Source organism: Etheostoma cragini, chromosome 1 (assembly GCF_013103735.1).
Source record: "Etheostoma cragini isolate CJK2018 chromosome 1, CSU_Ecrag_1.0, whole genome shotgun sequence".
Taxonomy (NCBI): domain Eukaryota; kingdom Metazoa; phylum Chordata; class Actinopteri; order Perciformes; family Percidae; genus Etheostoma; species Etheostoma cragini.
Genome location: NC_048407.1, coordinates 19,571,932 through 19,589,555, shown reverse-complemented (window position 1 = coordinate 19,589,555; position 17,624 = coordinate 19,571,932). Strand labels below are relative to the sequence as shown.

The 17,624-nt window shown below is 39.8% G+C and overlaps 1 protein-coding gene and 1 long non-coding RNA gene across 3 annotated transcripts in view; both read left to right on the top strand.

Annotated features, from left to right (window-relative positions):
- LOC117948884 overlaps positions 1-5,240 on the top strand; it is a 40,314-nt gene extending 35,074 nt beyond the window's left edge. Inside the window, exon 3 of the long non-coding RNA XR_004657583.1 lies at positions 4,871-5,240. This is a non-coding gene — a long non-coding RNA (uncharacterized LOC117948884). The remainder of the gene's footprint in view (positions 1-4,870) is intronic.
- An 11,960-nt stretch (positions 5,241-17,200) lies between these two features.
- Positions 17,201-17,624, top strand: part of zfhx3 (zinc finger homeobox 3) — a 136,123-nt gene continuing 135,699 nt past the window's right edge. For both annotated transcript variants that reach the window (XM_034872605.1, XM_034872435.1), the window contains exon 1: positions 17,201-17,586. The gene's annotated coding sequence lies outside the window, so the exon portion shown is untranslated. The remainder of the gene's footprint in view (positions 17,587-17,624) is intronic.

Sequence of the window (17,624 nt, the reverse complement as noted above, 5' to 3'; positions counted from 1 at the left end):
CACACACACATACACGCTCAACCACATAATCTCACACTAGGGGGTAGAGGGCTGTTGTATACTGAAAAACCATTGTGGTTTTCAAAGGGGCTTCACAGAGGCTCTAACCATTGATAAGGTCTAATGTGATGAGGGATTGTAAACTTCATCTTTTATACATGGCAACATAATGTGAAAGGTCAGCTTATCTTAATCCTCAAATCTGCAGCATCCAGGCCTCTGGCCCATTTCATGAAGTTAAAGAAATAATCTTAGAGTCCATTCTGAAGACGGTCCTTATTATCTTCTCTGCAAGGTCCAATCAGAAGATATCATTAGAGTGTACTATGAATGCACTGTAAGGAATGATTATTTCTTTTTTCTAATCGTCCCCAATCATATCATAGAATCAGCTGGACTGTGTGCTCATGGTGAGAAGCTTTATTATGTCCAGTGATTAATCATCAAGCACTGCCCTTATCCCTCTTAGACACACAGCACACTGCTGGCCTGGTTCACGGAGGATAGAATGGGAAATATCACCTTCATCAGCACTGTGCTTGCCTGATTTTCCATACTGTTCAGTTCAGCCTCACCATTAGCCATATACAGTAAAATGCTGTAGTGTATGATCATCTCAAGTATATGAACATGGTTTTAAGACCTGTTATTCACTCAGGCTCCATGTAGAGGCCAATCAGTGCTGGGTTATAAAGAAGCACACCATTATGTTGTTTTTGCTTGCATCTTTAAACATGCCTTACCATCCTGATATTGCTTACTCTGGATTTTTGTTTGTTACCCTGGTGATCTGTTTCAATCTGCTCTCTTCCACTACTACAGACAGAAATGTCTTATTAATTTAAAAAGTAGGTTACAATGTGTCCTTAAATTCCAAACAAATTGAAGACAGATTATATATACAGCCGTAAAAAGTGGAAGTCGCTACCATATTTTGTGAATTACCACAGGTCAAAAAGGTCATTGTCTCAAGACCAAGTTTAGGCAATTTGTTGTTTAGGAATCCTTTGTTCTCAACTGAAAGTGTGTCAAATGTAGACAGATTGTAAAATATTTATTCCTTGACTGCAGATCATATTAGAGTCTTATTGTTTGTTTCGTTTTGTATTCCAACCCTAATTTGCCAGGGGTACAGTTTCTCAGGAAGTCTAACAAACACCCATCAACTTTAACAAAGGTAGACCCTATCCTGTAGCCTTAATTAGAAAGAAATTGTAAACAGACGCACGCCTTTCTTTTACGGATTATCCATACTTTATGACTGAATGTTTGAAGTTATGAGGGATTCTGAATCAGCACACTGCTCGAGTGGTGCTCTTATAGGACATTGTTGTCTTCAATTATTTTCAGTTATATTCCCGTCTGTAAGAAGCGGGGGATCATTTATTATTTAAAGATGCAATCGTTGCTGTTTATCTGGGATTTTTAAAACCGGGTTATCTTTTCGCGTAGTTTTTTTTTTTTGATTAAAGGAACAAAGTGTAATAAAGTGCAGTTTCAAACAGATGCTTGTCTCTCTAGCGCGAGAGCTCATCTGCTATTATTGTGATTTAATATGAACGGTGCCAAGCAGCTGCCGAGAGACGAGATCTAACGAGCATCGGGATGCTTTAGTATGTACATAAAGGGTCTCGCACAGACACAAGCTGGTGCAGACGCACACACACACACACACACAAATACACATTTAGTCACAGACTAACAATCATAGATGTCTTTATCCATATGTTGTAGCAAGAGGATTGACAGACTTGTAGCCGATTGTTTTGCAGCTGGATTAATGGATTTTCTTGGGAACAAGTAATGATGATTTGAGCAAATACGGATCAGTATCTTATTCCTTTAACCTAACCATCTTGAGAGCAAAAAAAACAATGCTATACTGCAATTGGTTAATATATCTTGCTACAACATCCTCTATTTCATTACTCAATGAAATGGTCATACACAGAGCTTCATCTCCCAAGTGCAACCTAACAATAGAATTTTTTTCCAAGTTGGAAAAGCCGTCGTAGTTCCAGTCTACTACTACATGTTCCTGTTCTTACACATATTGTTTTTTAAACCCCAAAGCCCTACAAGTCTTGTGTTGTGTCCCTGTTATGGTCACTAGTATCCACTTGCCCCACCATCACTCTTGTTACTTCCAATACTTAACTTTGCACTGAAGCCCTTACCCCTGAGACCCTAGTGTTTGGAGATTAGTCCAACCTCAACTGAAGTAGACAAACTGCAATCAATACCTGACATAAGCAGTCCGCCAGGGTCAGGCGACCTTGCTGTATGGCACCCACGGCAACTCTAGTAAAGTCCTTATAAATTCTGGGTGACTGACCCCTGACGACCTGGGTAGATAAGGTCAGTCCGGCCAGAGTGACTTAGAGCCAAGAGGCCAGTGTCCAGTCAGTCTGGCTGTCCTATAATGAAGTGGTCAGTATTGCCTTTCTGTCACTCAGCAATTACTGGGAGAGATATGGAGCCATAGATAGGTGCTGAATGCACAGGGAGGCAGCGGCCACAAAATTACATTCACAAGGCAAAGGACCGGTAAAGTGACATGTAAACTACTCTAATATGGACTGGTAATGACTGGGAGTAAGATGGATCGAAAGGAGTCTGAGAACTTTAATGGGACTGCAATACTGTACATATGTGCTTGCAGGCACAGGAGACACTACTGTAAGGCTTTTGGTTAATAGCTGTTTTTTAAACTGATGATTTGCTGCAAGAAAAAAACAGTCATGCAGTATAACCTCATTGTATGTCTCCTTCACAGGATGCAGCATTACATTACGCTTAAATTGCTACTTCAGATATCTTTCAAATTATTCGGTTATTGTATTTGCAGATTCATATAAATGTACTGTAGAAAAAAATGGACATCAATCACTATGGAAGAAGATGATGATCCTAGATAATCATTCTAGAGGGAGTGACTGATAGAACATGTCCCATATGTATTAAAGGGACTGTACTGGATGTTCAGGAAGACAAACGTCTGAGACTGCCTCCACACAGTTTTCACAGACCGTTCCCCAACATTTCAAACACGCATGCTTTACCACAGCGCACAAGGCACTCACATGCATTAACATGCACACACGGCCAGACCGGCCATCAAAACAAAGAACAGAGAAGCTCAGCTTGCAACACACAGAGGGAGTGTGACTTCTTTCTCTGTTCAGGAAGACATTACTTCACCAAATCCCCACATAGATATATTTGTTTACTGCTATATTAATGAGAAAAGACCAGATTAAAAGACAAACGGACAGACATCAAGGCAGAGGTCATGTAGCCTGCCCAATTAGAGGCATGCATATGTCAAAGAGTTTCTCCCATGGCCTGTTGTACTCCCAGACACGGGTCAGGAGCTAGGGAATCCCCAAAGCCATCCAGCTGCTGCCATCAGAGACTCTGCATTCTTCTGTCTGCTAACTATTTAGTTGTCAGTGATTTGGTTAAGTGGAATTGACTTTTATCTGCGGTGTGCTGTGGGGCTGCCACTGGCAATTCAGAATCCCCCTTCCTCAGCTCCTGTCTTAGCCTGGTGTCACATCCAGCACATTGCTATTGGCAGCTGAGCCAGGCCTAATCAATAGCCCAGGTCAGGGATGGCCCGCGGCTCTGCTGTGGGTGGGCTATTGATCCGACACACACACTCCCACAGGTCGCTCTGACAAACTGGGAAGTCGTGGCCTCGGACGGAGCGGGAGAGAGAAAGAGGAAGAGAGATGACAAATTAACAGCGGTGCTTTCTGTCTGCTGTAACTGCTGACAAAAAGCTGTCATGGAAATTAAATTATTTATGATTTAGCACAGAATGTTCTGCATATCCTTTGTATTTAAGATAAAAAGGATCCTAATTCAAGTTGATATTTCAAATAGATTCTAAAAAGCTGAGCACACAATGAAATCTGATCCAAGAGAAACAGATGCAAGTCTATCATTACCATTCAAGGCCTCCGTCTGTCTTTCTATCCTCCTTTTCTTTCAGTCTGACTGTGTAGATCCTCTGTTGCCACTCTTTCAGACCTGTGGCCAATGAGCAAGAGTCTAGTTATTTTTGTTGTACTTTTAAATGTTGCTCCCCAAGCACCTCATCAGCACCACAATAGGAACTCTTGGGAACAATTAAACATGGGCTTTAACTCAAGTCTAACCACAGAGGTAAAAATAATCGCACAATGTTTCCAAATGGAAGTGGCTTCAAATGAGCCATTCAGTTATCACAAACTGTCTGCCTCTCCTGCCTGTATTCCCTAACTAAATCTCGGTCGCTGTGCAACTATTGGAACATATGACAAGCATATTTACCCAGCTTCACAAACCAGGCCCATGTGGAATTCAAAGTCTTTTTTTTTTGTACATGCTTTTTTTCCATCGCTGGAATTGACAGTTGAATAAATATGTATTGTCTATGAGACTTTGTTGTCATATACGGGAGATCCTCTGCAGAACAGGCAATTATATATGCCATTACAGGAATATGTCTTGTTCTGGTTACAGGGAAATTAAGTTTCTCTGGAAATCTTTCTCATTTCTCATTTTGAAAGTCTTCAGTGCTATGAGAAGAGAAATTACTCACAGCAGTACATTAGCCAATACATCCTGAAATCATAAGAGGCTTTTCAGCTTTAGTAGCATACAAATAATTAAAGATTCATTTTGTTGGCTCTAAAAACAGCTTATTAATTCTTAAGTCTTAATGATATCATATTTCTCTGGTTTGCTTCTCCTGAAAGACATTTCAGGGATGAGGTACAGAAAATGCAGGTGGACTGCAATGAAACTCTTTCTTTGCTGTCATAATTTCTAACTGTGTTGATCATGTTCGTGACTGTTCTTCTTTCTTTGTTTCTTGTTTCAGTTGATGGTGTCATCCTGACACGTTCTTATTGTGACCCGGGAGTCCCTAAATCCCAAACCATATAGCTTTGGAAAACCCTGGAAATACCTGGAATTCTAGGAGTATATCACCAAAACCTCTTAAGGTGCCCAGGCACCGGATCATTAGCTTTACATTCTCCTTTATTATTATTTTCTGTATACAAAGAAAGACAAAAAAAGAGACAAAAGTCCGAACATTAGCAGTAGCCTTTGCCATCCGCCATTGCTCCGACGAACCTGCTGTGACCGAGAGGGCGTGACCTTTCTGCCTGCAGACTTCAAACAGACACTTGAAAAGGAAACGCTGTCTGAGAGGCTTCCGCGTGGTGGCAACTCAGACCAAAAACCCCATCAGGTAAGGCTGTGAAGTACCTCTTGCTCCTGCTGTCCAAGCCCTAAGCCCTTTAACTTCTTTGGGGCTTTGAAGCTAACTTGTCCTCAGCCTGTGCCCCCAACACAATTAGCTTACCTTCAGAGTTTTTGTAAAGGAAAAGGCTGGCTGATAAATGCCCTGCTTTCATGCTCTGCTCACCTGTTTGTTCCTCTCAGATTAGAGGCTATGAATATGTTGAAGTTGATAGGTTCCTGGCCCCTTGCAGATTCTTCCAATGAGTAAAGCTAGAGCGAAATGTGCTACAAACGTGACCCGACTTGGCATGCGTTACCAGGTGGAACACACATACATGAGCCCATTCTCCTTAGCTACTGTAAATGTCACACTGAGTGGACATGCAAATACATTATATTCAAATGTGCAAAGAAATACTGACTTTTTCACATTTTATTTATGGTTTCACACAATGACACATTTACAGTATACATTATACATTTTTATTTCTATTCTACTATAACACTTATCAGTAATGCTGTTAGTGATGGGATGCGTGAATGTTCCAAGATGTGGGTGATCTTTAGTTTACAAAGGAGAAAAAAGGTATTTTCTCGTTGATGAAATGTCATCGCTGTTTGTGTGTGCATTCATATCAGATGCATGTTATGTTTGGTATTGCGTGTGTGGTGTGTGTATAACAATCGATAAACAGTATGTGTTTAAGCCTTGTTTTGGAAATGTGCACATTTCTGATGCATGCATGCACTTTTGGGCCTAGAACCTGGTTGTGAAATGATTATTTGCATTCAGAGTGACTTTGAAATTGATTTTGCTTAGTGTCACTTTTTCTAGTTTTATTAGGGTCTGGTTTCCCAGTTGTTTTGTAGAAAACTTAGAACACAAGTCCAGTCAGTGATTGAGATTTGATCCCAGGTTATCTGGACTATATGAAATTATTCTGCTTGATCAGGGAATCTGTGTGATTACCTTTTTTCTCAGGCAATGAGTTGGGATCAAATAGCACCTTTGTGGCAAAGCATTTTGCCTCCATTATACAAAAAGGGAAAACTGCTAACCTTAGCTCCTCAGCTACAGAGACAGGCATTATTCTTGCCCTGAAAATGGGCCTAATTAAAACTGAAACAATAATTTAACAATTTTATGAATATGTATTAGTGGAAAATGATGAAAGCAAAAAGCAGCATGAAATACCAAGTACAATGAGGTATGTTAAGGATCTAAAGAGAAAGATTGTTTGAAAAGTTCAAAGTCATTTTATAAATTTTGGGTCACTGAAATGTTGTACACAGCTGCAAGTCATTGTTTTGAAAATGACAATAAAAGAAGAGAAAATGAGTAGATGAACAACCATTTTTCCTTCAACATTAAAGATTAGTTTTAGTAAGGGAAAACATAAAACCCTTGAAAGTGAAAGAAACAATATTTATTGTGGCTGAGCTAATTAAGGACGTGATCTGAAATTTAATTTCTATAAAGTCTGATTTAGGACCCAAAGGGTCAGCTGCCTCACAATAGGACAATGATAATGCAGCAGGAGTCAGGAGTGGAGAGGGCTCCAGTGTGGAGGAAAGCAGCTCCCCTCCCTGGCCTGCGTACTGATGGAGCTGCACTCCTCGCCCAGGGCTCCAGGGCTCCAGCACTAAACCTTATTTTTCATGTGGGCTACACACTGTTCTGCTGCACTCGGGGTTGCTCCCTTTGTGCCAGGCCTCCCCCTTTTTAGAGCAAAAGACATGCATGATTTCATACATGAAAGATATATGTAATTGGACAGCGGGGCCTATGCAAAACATTTACAATTCTAAACAGAATACGTTAAAACCAGTTTTCTCTGTCTCACCCTCTTTTCTTCTTGAGGAAATGTATTTGCACATGTTCAAAAACATAAGATAAAAAATGGACATAACACAGGTTATAATTCTTGTTACAGGCTTTATTTCTCATGTGGATGTTCAAAATGCACAATCACTGGCAATATAGCTGACAATTTCACTTCATCAGTGTGTGGTTTAGGTAATTTTGTAGCTTACAGAGAAATGCAGTGGCTTCTGGCATGTATAGCAATATATACTAGGCGGGGGTTAGGAGAAAATATCTAGATGCTATTATAGATATGATATAATATTACACATCTCCACACATGATGGTTTAGTTTACAATTAATAATAATCTCCACAGAGTCAATATGTCTTGTTAAATTCAATAGATATAAAAATAGTTGATCAACATACATCAAATAACGCGGTTTAATCTGTATTTACAATGCACTGTAAATACAAATCAAAATCTTCAGAATAAACATTGTAGATCCACAGATAAATGCATGGTGTGGATAATGCTGGTTGTATGTTTTGTTTGAATTCTCAAATGAAACCAGAATCTTCAGACACTACACACAATGGAACAATGTAGAATTGCATCACATTTTAATTCAACATTTCAAAAACAATCTGAGAAGACTTCCTTTCAGACTGAGAAGGTATTTTTGTAAATCAGATTGTGCAGAAATCTAATGTTTGTGGTTAGATTGGAGAAATCCTTAATCAACACAGATCTGCTTCTGTTGTCTGAAATCTGGACACAGTGAGGTGTTTAAAAAGGTCCTGGCATGGCAAAATAGATCCTGAAAAAAGCTCATTTATTCATGAAGTCACTGCAAATTTTAATTCAAGTTCAAGGTGAGCAAGAGACCAACGCGATGATTCCAGATTAATTCACAAGCTGCCATAAAGGGATTTAATGTGCGTGTTATCCAATGCACACATTTTATCCTCTAAGCTATGACTATCACATCTCTGACGGCCATTTGACCACAGGGAGGGTATGACCTTTTGGAATTCTATGATCGTTTTTCACGTTGATATATTTTTCCCTTCATAAGCAGCAACTGGATTTAATTCAGGTGAAATGGTGCAAGGTTGTAGAAATGCACAACATCACAAATTATTTAGTAACCACATATCTGACAGAATTAGTCTGTTAGAAGAAATTGTTGCTAATTTCTTCTAACACGAGGTCAGTCACACTCCTGTGAGTGTTAACACAGTTAAGAGAGGAACACAGCCTCTTACTGCCATGATTCACTCTCTGTAGTGCGTTTGTCTCTTACACCTTAGACAGACAGACAGACAGACAGACAGACAGACAGACAGAGGAGCTAAACAAAATGTACAGTATGTGTTTGAATTATGTGAAGGGTAGTATTTCTGCCACAGGAATGAGGTCAGCAGACTTTTACACACGTGCTGAAATTAATAACTCAGAAGTGTTGGCAGGAAGCCGGCCGTCTTGGCTGAGTTTGTAGTTAGCGAGGACACAGGTGTCAATTATGTGTGTCTTCCTCATACCTGGTATGCAGTGCAAAAAAGCTTAATTAATGTGTTTATTTTGACTCCAGTATTGCATTTGCTCATTCATACATACGGAAGTAACATGCCACAGGTGAAAAGAGAATTGGTAGAGGGATGGGTGCAGGGCTCCTGGTTTAAGGTCTTAGCCCACCACTCCTGTAGTGTGCCTGTCATGCAAAAGTAAACACCTTCACTATTAACTCGCTTAACGAGCCAGCACCTAAAAATGGAACTGCTCCACTAATCACTTGGTTTTTATTGGCTCCAGGAACATTTTAGGCTTAAAGGGTTGTGGGGTTGAGATATTTAGACTGGGACCAAACCAATTGATGGACAGGCAGAGCTCCATGACCCTGACCCTCCCAACACACCACCCACAGCAAATATGGGTGGGATCCCCTGCCACAGAGGCAAAGTTTAGGAGAGCTGCGAGGGGTTAAACATCCATATTTCTGCCTCAGTTGCTTTGACTGTCTAAAATGACTTCCACACAAGCCTTGGTGGCTCCTTCACAGCTCTGGAGGTTTGATGACATGAGGCTTCAGGTGGGCTTGTTGAGTCTGTTTCTCAACTAGATCAACACATGTAACATTCTGCATGAGCCTATCCATGTCTGCATTCATTTCTCTCACTTGTTTGACTTACAGCCCATCGCATGTGCGGTTGTTAGCACGTAGTAACTTGTGTCCATGTCACTGTTAAACAATGAATAGTATAAAAGAAAAAAAATCTGTCATTTTATTCAATGGAGTTAAAGGCTACTTTTGTCTTTTGTTGTTATTATATAGATTGTTCATCATTATTTGATGATCAGCATCATTGTTGTCCTCATAGTAACGTCAGTTATTTTCATTGTAAAACTCATATTGTTTTCCAGACATCAGTAGTTGGGTGTGTCCTTTGGTGTATTTATAGCCTTATAAACCCAGCTGCTATAGATTATTCAAAACTCTGTGTACAAAATAAATAAAAGCCCTCCTCTTCTTATTCTGCATTTTCTAGATTTCTAGTTTGATTTTCTTCATGAATTATCAGATGACAAGCTTGGTTTTATTGTTTGACCGAGGTCGTATACTTTACATAAAAGATGTTGAGGCATCCAGAGGCTGTGTGTGTGACGCAGTATTTGGATTTGACCCCTGGCGATAATCCTAGATCTGCATTTGTGTCGCTTCCACCTGTCATCTTTCATCTCGTAGTGTTGTTCGGGGGGCTCCTTTCCACATCAAGGAAAATTACTCTCTTTAAGTTTGTTATGTTCAAGTGCAAGATGCAGCAAGCACAAAGTGGTATTTGGATGGGCTCAGCATTGTGGGGATCCGTGCCTCTTTCCCTGTTCTGTTTGGGTCGGTTTACCACCAGCTCGTGTTGCTGTTGCCTGGAGTGGTCATATGGCTCTGATTTGGGATCCCTCAGTGAGCCTCTCCAAAGCACGTAAAAACCCCACGAGTCCCGCCTGTCTCTCACTGAGTCTGTGACAGCAGCTCTCAGGATTTCTCCATTATTCACTATTATTCACTACCTGAACAGTGCATCAGAAGGCCTGGTCTCTGCAGATCTTTGTTTCCAAATTGAGTTCAGTTAAGGCTGTATTTGCCTTAAAATAATTTAAAAAATGACATATTAGACATAAAAAGTTATTGAATTTAAATAGTGTTCTTAAATTTCAGACATTTTGACCCTTGCCTTAATGTTGTTGTTTTTGCCACTAATTATTCTGGGTTCTTGTGCATTTGATTGTAAAGTGTTTTTGCTGTTTGTTAAGAACTGACGCTACCATTGCTACCATAAGGCATCATCTTTTGGAACATCCAACAAGAATAATTGCATAGACAAACAGAACCATTTGTCATTTTAATCAAAATATCAATTAGTTTGAAGGAAGAAATCTCTTTAAAGATGATTCACTAACAAAAATGTATTATGAACTTTGAGTGGTGATCTGATATGAGGCTTGGCAGGCTCATGGTTTTGTTGCTGTTGTTGTGTGTGTGTGTTTGTTACATTGGTTTTAGGGACATTTGTAACTGTGCACATCTGTAATAATCGGGATGACAATATTAACAAAAATAACATGTCGAAATTAATATTTCTTCATTTTTATTTTCTGTTTTGAAATATCACACACACACACAGGAGGGAGTGAGAGAGAAAGATTTTGGGGGGGGGGGGTGGTGTGTGTGTGTGTGTGTGTGTGTAGGGGGGGTCTGTTCTTTTATAAGATTCGATTTTATCCCAGCGGTCCGGTTGAAATAATCTGGACCTCAAGTAAAGTCAGCAAGCATCGGACATTTTGAATGTTCCACGAACATTTTTCAAATATTGACATACAGACAGATTTGCATTGATTATGTGTTAACACGACTATTTTTCTAAAATCCAAACGTCCAAACTGTTTTTGAATAATGCATGGGATCATTAATAAGGTAGTACTGGGAGGAAGAGTAAATGGATGCGAGAGAGAGAGAGAGAGAGAGAGAGAGAGAGAGAGAGAGAGAGAGAGAGAGAGAGAGAGAGAGAGGGAGAGGAATTGATATGCCGTCTTTTTTCTCATGTTAATGAGGCAGACTGACCAGACGGTCGCTCGTCATTTTTTTTATTCTTTTTTTATTTAAAATCACAAAAGCAGCAGCAGAAAACGGGTCCTGTTTTTCACTTCAAACTGTTTTCAGAAATATGTCAGGTTAGCTCCAGTGTTGCTGGTTTACATAAGATATTAACATGCAGGCTTCAAAACAATTTCCCATTTTCGTTAGAAATATTTGAATCTCAGGATGCAATGTTAAAATGTGTAAAAACAAACAAACAGGGAGATGATACATCGAATTTTGTCCAGGAGCATTTTGATATTAATATTGTATTTACTTAGAATCCAACATAAACCACAAATAAATTAAAAATGAATTGCATGCAGCCATTGAGTCAAGAAATAGAAATACAGTAGCCAAAACATTCCCATAAAAAGACATACAGAACATGTGGAGCAAAAAAAAAAAAAAAAGCAGCCAACAAAAACACTCCATCAACACACATGCGTTCAACATGACAGCATTTGAAAAACGTTGAACAAAATATCCACCAATATGAACAGTACAATTTCAGTCATGTAAAACATTGAGGGCAGATTCCTGGGGACACATTTCTGCACTTCTAAAATAACTCAAAGTAAAAACCAGTTGAATGAAAAATACATGATTTGACATAACATTCTATAACAATACAGGGAAGACCAAACAGCAGCAATTACACACGTTGCATTTTAGTTTAATACAGAAGGCTACACAAAAAAATGACACCACACTCTGTTGTAGGCTATCTATCTCAAGAACATTCCCCGTGTGCCAAACATGACACAGAGATTTAAAAAAATGGAAACTACGAGTCCACAGACGGATTGGAATATTTGCAAATTACTGATTTAGAAAACAAAAGTCGAAGAAATAAAAATGCACCTAAACAGGAGTTTCCTGTCCACCAGGGATGTGCTTTAAGCATGATGGTGGAAGACCATGTTTAAAACATCGTCCACCTACCGCCACACAAGTCATTACCACTCAAAAAAAAGTTACTTTGTAATTAAACATACACATTTTTTTATTGTAACATGATTTTTCTGAGTACGGATGTGTCTATCAACTGAGCTGATTTTTGAAGGATGCTCCGCTAATTAGGCCAAGTTCAAGTTTGATCTGTGTTGGGCTTCTGCTCCTTGTCACTCCTTAAACAAAGCAAAAACGTCAAGTGGCTAAAAAAAAACGATGGCAGTTTCGGGCAGTGTCTGCACTGGCATTAATATAGATCAACTATATTTGGGCGATATGTTTATCTGAAATGTTTTTCATTTCCGCCTTGGGTTGTGTGCATGTCTTTTTGAACCCGCAATAACCCGACCATGTTGCTTTACATCATTCACACGCGAGGCAGTTCAATGTATGATGTTAGACTGAGAGGCAAAGGTGCGTGCGCTTTTGCAAAGACCAGCTGGTCCGCAGGCGCCTGGCTCCTGTTAAGGAGTTGATGCGCTGCTTGATCCCAGTGGTCCGGCTGAACATAAGAGGGCGCTCCCATTGCACCTGGCTCCGCTGCCCAGTCCGCCCAGACGCATGGAGAGCCGGACACCAGCCTCTCACACGCGCAGTGGTGCAGCGGTAAACAGCGCAGCCCTAACCGTCTCATCCAGTCGATGATCACGAAAAAACAAAACATGGCTGATATGAAAATATGAATATATTTTCCTAAAATTCAAATTAGGCGCCCCCCCCCCCCCCTCATAACAAGTTGTACCTTTTGTTAAAAATATGTTATTAATTTAAGTAATTTAAAAATGAGGATTATCATTATTTAACCAAGAAAACAAAATAAGCTGAAGAGAGAAGGGGTTTGTCCTCCAGAGAAAACAAAACGACCCTCCTAAAATTGTTATCAGCCCAGCTGAGAATCCAACCTCCAGACGGCTCCAAACAAGGTGTCTTTTCGTCAACCTCATTTCTAAAGTAAAATACCAATTTATATTTTCGTTTTAAAAATAAGTCCAGTGTTTTTATCGTTTTGTGTCCCGCTTTGAGCTTCCAGTCCACTTACACTATGTTTTTATTTAGACATATTTTTAGAGCATAATCTCACCCAGATTGGTTCCTAAAGAATGTCGGATGCCCTTTTCATCTCTGTTTACCATAGCCTGAACATATGACTGACACCCTCCTTGTTAATATTGCAGCCTATAAGCATCTTAAATCCCCAAATCCTTCGGAATATAATGGTCGTTATCTCTTTATAAAGTTATACGACTTTTCTCGATTGCAGCTTTTATCTGTAAATGCTTTCCCCCCCTGCTCATTTCCTCTGTTTTCCTTTGTGCTTTGTCTGGAATTGCGCATGCATGCGTTTACGCACGCACGCACGCGCGCACACACACAGACACACACACACACACACAATCACACACACACAGAATAGCTAATACATATGTAAAATAACATTAAGTGGAATTTAATTTAATTTGAAGACATTCAAATATTTCTAAAAGTTGTCAAAAGTGCACATGGATTTGCGAATTAAACCGTCACATAGCAACGGTAGAAAGGATTATGGGGCTTTGCCCTCTGTCTGAATACACTCTGTGTTGTTCCTTGCAGTTCTGATGGTCAAGCCTTCCATGTGCCCCACATCTACGCAGCATTTTGCTTTTTAAGCTACTCTGCCTTTCTTTGTCATGTCCACGGGCTGTCATAGCCACAGGTTGTGTTGAATTTGCAATGCCACTCATCGATGTATGCCTATTCAGGCTGGCACGTGGACAGTTCTCCTTCCCACAGAGAGGCGCAATTGAACGCTGGTAACACAAAAGCTTCAGACCCTGTAAGCCCCCCCCCCCCCCCCCCCCCCCCCCCCCCCCTTTTTTTTTTTCCTTTTCAGTGATGCATAGGCCCTAAGAGCATCAAGGCCTCCGCCTGGCTGGTCTTCTTTTGATTTAGCCTACACCCTACTCAACATGGTCGCTGATGGAGTAATGTCAATCAGGCCTTTGCATACATTTGTAAACTAAAGTTGGCATTGTCAGGCCTAAGGCGACTGAATGGCTCAAAACTGCCTCCTGCAAGCCTCAGAGTACACCGGACTCTTTTATTATCTCGTAGCACCTTTAACTCCTCTCGCACGCTATTTTCAACCCATTCATTTTTACAATCTCTCCTTCCCGAGAGAGCAGACACGCACACATCCTCGAGATTCCTGCAGTCTGCTTTTCACGCTGCAAACATGTGAGCTGTTCGACGGGGCGATGCAGTTTTCTTGTTTTTCTAAAAAAGACATGCCACACAGCAGATGCTACATTGCTTAAAACCAGTGGCTGTCTCGGCTTATGGATGGCGAGTGCTGAGGAAATGCTGCGTTACAGTGTTACAGCACACCATATATTCTAGCAGCAGTGAGAGGGGGTGGAGGTGGAAGGTGTGTGTGTGTGTGTGTGTGTGTGTGGGGAGAAATGGGGAGTTGGGTCTTGGTCATATAAGAAGTTTGATTTTCATAGGCTCTTTTAAGGGATATATGCTATTGGATCTGTGGACACGCCACGTCCCATGGGGGTTTCATAACCTTTCTAACCTTAAAGTCGACGGCCTTTAGAAAATATAAAATATAGCCTTTATATTTCATCAGCCATCTTCACCACTATACATCACGGACTGCTTAACATTTCAGTTGTGTGTTGTCTTAGAAAATAAAAAGCCGGAATTAGATTTATTTATGCCATGCACGTCTATCCAACACACGTCTGAAAAATATATTCCAGGCCGTTTTAATAACCTAGTTATGGCTTACATCTTGTTGTATTATGGTCAATTTAAGATCTAGCAGGTTTGGACAGTGTTTGGATTCGAGTATATGTGCCATTTAACTATCAACTCTGTATCGGAATTCAGTCCTATAGGCGCAGACCATCAAATCCGTATTGTTTCAATAAGCATAGCACGCCAGGTTATGTGATTTGCTAAAACTGCAACTTGCATTCAAGTGGACCAGGACTCAATATGGAGCTGTTTGCACAGAAAGGGTGCGCACTGAGAGTGCGGGATTGTCCATTTCCTCACAGAATCAACAATAAAATTATCATAACAAAGAGCATCCACTCAAAGGTAGATTTTTGCAATACAGTCTTTTCATCGGGAGGAAACGAGAGGACATGAGTTACAGAGGCGGAGGTGCTTTACGGAAAGACTATTAAGAAAAACAAAGGAGAGAACCTCCACACCTTGTGTGTTGGTATTGATCATAAAGGCGTTCAGAAATTCCTAATCACTAAGCATCAAAATGAGATGAGACACTGACCATCTGGACTCCTTGTCCTTGCATTAGAAAAACTACCATACTCTAATAATATAGTGCAGACAGGCCGGAGCTGACCAAACGCCTTGATACATCTTTGTCACGAATTAATAGTCTTGTTATTATTATTACGATTGTTATTATGATTGTTATGATTATTATGATTATTATGATTATTATGATTATTATGATTATTATGATTATTATGATTATTATGATTATTATTATTATTATTATTATTATTTAAAAGAGCCTGCATGTAATGACAACTTGTTCCCAGCTGTTTTGTAATCAATGTCATGAAACGATAACCTGTTTCCCAGCATTCCTCTGTTTTACACCTAAGCCTTTCACTGGTGTGAAGAACTATACACCTGCTTATATGTTCTAAACACTTGCGACACATATAGTACAATTTTAGTATATGTATCATATGTGTCACGCCCCATGTTGGCTGCAACAGGGCTTCAACAAGCTTTTCTAAAAACGAGCTGGACTTGCTTTTGCATACTAACTACAACGCAGCTCTCAAAAGTTTCCCAAATTTAACTGGAAACATTGAAAAATCTGTGCTGGGAACTCCCTCACATCATTAAAACTATTTATTTTATATTACAATAAAGTTATAAAGTAGTAACCTGACTTTGAACTTGGACTGAAATTTTGAGCTCACAGTAACTGTTCAACCGACACGTCATCTCTGTTATACTTTCATCTATGGCACATTTTATAAACCTGAATTTCATTTTTTTTTTAAATGTAGTTAGGATTCTTAATTATGTTCAAATTAGTCCATGCATACACACTAATTCTGAGTTTCTGAACACTGCTCTAAGTTTTTATTAAAGTAGTCTTATCAATAAGTCTGTCATTGTAAAATGAATTCTGTTGTATGCCATGCCTAAACATAAACACATACACATGCTACTGGGGTTCCAGTCACGTCAAGTTTATACATAGGAATTTTTTTTTATTGTCAGCTACAGTCTCTGAGCAAGTGGCGTTTCACTTAATGCTTAAATATATATATTTAACAATACAAATACAGTGTTAGCTCTGGTAATATCCAGGTGCCACTGTACTTACGATAAGCTCTGTTCATTGCAGATTACAACGGTCTACACCGAGCGAGGCAGCCTGCATGCTGCTGTTACAGCAGGCTGTAGACTACACGTTTGCATACATGTAGAAATCGCTTTAAACGGGCTTTAATTGCTTTGGCAATCCTTAGTTTTAGTTGTTTACAAACCCGCTAATTGTTTACATATTTACAAGTATATGCTGAAGAATAACATGCGTCCGGTTTAGTCACTGCAACCGCCGTAACTCAGTTATGTATTTTAATAAGTTGTTCAAACGTCGACAACTGAAACAGCCCCGTGTGCAGCTTTGACACGACTAGACATAATCAAATAAAGCATGATTGTTTATGTAGGCTTCTTTTAGTTCAATAGTAGGTCTATATGCATGTCTTTCAATTAAAAAAAAAAGAAGAAAGAAGCAAAAACCGGGACAACATTTGTAAAAGTGGAAAAAGAGCGGAGGGAAAGCTGTGCCTGTAGCGCTGCTGCTGCTGCCTGCTCCAGTATTAACTTTCACTGTCTTCCGTCTAATCAAACTCTTACTTTCCGCTCTTCTTAATTCCATATTTTCAATTCCTGATCATTACTTTCCTCTTTTTTTCTACTTGTATATATCCATCTATCCCTCCCTCCCTCCTCTTTCTCCCTCCCTCCCTCCCTCTCTCTCTCTCTCTCTCCTTTGCTGAATCTTATTGATCCAGAAGGCGGCTAATTAGCCCTTCCCTTCGTGCCTGTGTAATGAAGCACATGCGCACTGAATTAATCACAGCCATTTTTTGCAGGAAACTAATTAGCAGGAATAAAGATCCAAAGAGTTTTTTCTTTTCAATCATCAGATCTCACTTTCACCTCTTCCTCGCTCCCTCTAACACAAGACTCACCGCCTGCTTTGCATCCAAATTATTTTTATATTGCCTTTAACAACTAATAAGGCTACTTCGGTTTTTTTACACTCCGCAACAACAATGATCTTTCTTTTGCCACCCTAAGCGCAAACTGACCAAAAGGGGACTGCCTTGATGGGATCTTTAGCTAAATCATCTCAATACTGGATTAAAAAGCGAGGATCACAAAGCGGCAGCGAGAAATTGTAAGTTTCAACTTTGCGTTTGTCTCTTTTCCTCTCTC